Source organism: Ciona robusta, chromosome 10, assembly GCF_009617815.1.
Source record: "Ciona robusta chromosome 10, ASM961781v2".
In the NCBI taxonomy this organism is placed as follows: Eukaryota; Metazoa; Chordata; class Ascidiacea; order Phlebobranchia; family Cionidae; genus Ciona; species Ciona robusta.
This window is the reverse complement of record NC_143244.1, coordinates 6,318,515-6,321,820: the sequence shown is the minus strand read 5'-3', so window position 1 is coordinate 6,321,820 and position 3,306 is coordinate 6,318,515. Positions and strand designations below refer to the sequence as shown.

The 3,306-nt window shown below is 34.5% G+C and overlaps 1 long non-coding RNA gene across 1 annotated transcript; it reads right to left on the bottom strand.

Annotated features, from left to right (window-relative positions):
- On the bottom strand, nt 1-2,065 carry LOC149730131 (uncharacterized). Its single transcript, XR_016385774.1, has 3 exons — nt 1,671-2,065; nt 1,217-1,404; nt 1-1,141 (listed from the first exon to the last, which is right to left on the bottom strand). It is a non-coding gene; the product is annotated as an uncharacterized LOC149730131 (long non-coding RNA).
- Between the last annotated feature and the right edge of the window lie 1,241 nt (nt 2,066-3,306).

The following is a 3,306-nucleotide window of genomic DNA, read 5'->3' as shown; positions in this document are numbered from 1 at the left end:
CAATGTTGGCTTCTTATTTATTTGGAAAACTAAGAGCGGTTGCCTAGGATAATTTCTTAGTGAAACCTTTGTTAACTAGTTTGTATTCTACTTTTCCCATACACATGACTACAGGAGTGGCTGCATCAAGCCTTGTACCTAATATCTTCTTCGCATGCGAATTCATACGCCGGGTACTGTGTACAGTCTTAAGAGGAAGAAAAATTAATTAAATGTCAGCGGTTCCACCACGCACCCATGAGGTCGCTTTATATGCGTGATCGTTAGGTTTTGAAAGGAGAACCTTCGCAATGCCATGGTGTGAAAACAATGGAGATGTTAACCAACCTCGACAATGCCATATTGTACCGATATGTAATATATTAAGCATTGGCCAGGCATACACGAAACAGTGTAAGTTGCTCTGTAAAAGCATTTGCTTAGTTTAAAGCATTGGCCAAGCATACACGAAACAGTGTAAGTTGCTCTGTAAGAGCATTTGCTTAGTTTAAAGCTTTGGCCAAGCATACACGAAACAGTGTAAGTTGCTCTGTAAGAGCATTTGCTTAGTTTAAAGCATTGGCCAAGCATACACGAAACAGTGTAAGTTGCTCTGTAAGAGCATTTGCTTAGTTTAAAGCATTGGCCAAGCATACACGAAACAGTGTAAGTTGCTCTGTAAGAGCATTTGCTTAGTTTAAAGCATTGGCCAAGCATACACGAAACAGTGTAAGTTGCTCTGTAAGAGCATTTGCTTAGTTTAAAGCATTGGCCAAGCATACACGAAACAGTGTAAGTTGCTCTGTAAGAGCATTTGCTTAGTTTAAAGCATTGGCCAAGCATACACGAAACAGTGTAAGTTGCTCTGTAAGAGCATTTGCTTAGTTTAAAGCATTGGCCAAGCATACACGAAACAGTGTAAGTTGCTCTGTAAGAGCATTTGCTTAGTTTAAAGCTTTGGCCAAGCATACACGAAACAGTGTAAGTTGCTCTGTAAGAGCATTTGCTTAGTTTAAAGCTTTGGCCAGGCATACATTTGTGGAGGTCAACAGTAACGAAATCCACGTTACTACTTATGGGAACATGTAAAAGTTTTATTTGATTTTGCCTTGTTGATGTTGATTTTCTTGTGCATCCCATTGAACTTTACTTTTTCTTAAATCTAATAATAAAAATATATATTTCAGGATTATGTGAGATATATATGTACAAATAATTTACAAATTTACTAACATACCATTTTTTTTTCTTCTCAAGAAAATAAATTTGGTCAAGGTGTCCGTTTCAACATTTTGAATAGCTGTTGTAGCTTCTTGCAAAGTGTTAAACTTAACGATTTGACCAGCTTTGTTTTTATCTGATGTTGTTTCCACCACAGTTTGGTTCTTTAGAAATTGAGTTGATAAAGAAGTATCTTTACCTTCCCTGTATAACATAAATGGAAACGTGGCTTTATATATAGTTGGATAAATGACCTAAACTATTCCTGTGCCGGCAAATTACCATATAGTCAATTGGGAATCGAATTATAAAATAACAGAAAACACAAACTTATGGTTTTCTCTGCAAGGTATGCATTAACATTTCTTAGCTTACAATTTGTATTTTCTGGGCTAAAAGGCAGAAGCATAAACCACTGCACCTAGCCCTAAATGACTAACAACTATAAAAAGTTTTAGTGCAGCACTTACATTTTCAGAAAATGAGTCATGGGTTGAACAATTCTTGTTTTGCAAAGTAAATGTATATCAGTTATAAAATAACTATTTCGCTTTTACTAAAAGAGAAACAAATATAAGTTCGTACGAGTTCTCAACAGTAGATTGTTAACTTTTGCACAACACGTACCCCCACACAAGTAAAATGTTAATTTTTGCACAACACATAACCCCACACAAGTAAAATGTTAATTTTTGCACAACACATAACCCCACACAAGTAAAATGTTAATTTTTGCACAACACATAACCCCACACAAGTAAAATGTTAATTTTTGCACAACACATAACCCCACACAAGTAAAATGTTAATTTTTGCACAACACATAACCCCACACAAGTAAAATGTTAATTTTTGCACAACACATAACCCCACACAAGCAAAATGTTAATTTTTGCACAACGCATAACCCTACACAAGTAAAATGTTAATTTTTGCACAACACATAACCCCACACAAGTAAAATGTTAATTTCTGCACAACACATAACCCCACACAAGTAAAATGTTAATTTTTGCACAACACATAACCCCACACAAGTAAAATGTTAATTTTTGCACAACACATAACCCCACACAAGTAAAATGTTAATTTTTGCACAACACATAACCCCACACAAGTAAAATGTTAATTTTTGCACAACACATAACCCCACACAAGTAAAATGTTAATTTTTGCACAACACATAACCCCACACAAGTAAAATGTTAATTTTTGCACAACGCATAACCCCACACAAGTAAAATGTTAATTTTTGCACAACACATAACCCCACACAAGTAAAATGTTAATTTTTGCACAACGCATAACCCTACACAAGTAAAATGTTAATTTTTGCACAACACATAACCCCACACAAGTAAAATGTTAATTTTTGCACAACACATAACCCCACACAAGTAAAATGTTAATTTTTGCACAACGCATAACCCTACACAAGTAAAATGTTAATTTTTGCACAACACATAACCCCACACAAGTAAAATGTTAATTTCTGCACAACACATAACCCCACACAAGTAAAATGTTAATTTTTGCACAACACATAACCCCACACAAGTAAAATGTTAATTTTTGCACAACACATAACCCCACACCAGTAAAATTTTAATTTTTCACAACACATAACCCCACACAAGTAAAATGTTAATTTTTGCACAACACATACCCCCACACAAGTAAAATGTTAATTTTTGCACAACACATAACCTCACACAAGTAAAATGTTAATTTTTGCACAACACGTACCTTCACACAAGTAAAATGTTAATTTTTGCACAACACATAACCCCACACAAGTAAAATGTTAATTTTTGCACAACACATAACCCCACACAAGTAAAATGTTAATTTTTGCACAACACATAACCCCACACAAGTAAAATGTTAATTTTTGCACAACACATAACCCCACACAAGCAAAATGTTAATTTTTGCACAACGCATAACCCTACACAAGTAAAATGTTAATTTTTGCACAACACATAACCCCACACAAGTAAAATGTTAATTTCTGCACAACACATAACCCCACACAAGTAAAATGTTAATTTTTGCACAACACATAACCCCACACAAGTAAAATGTTAATTTTTGCACAACACATAA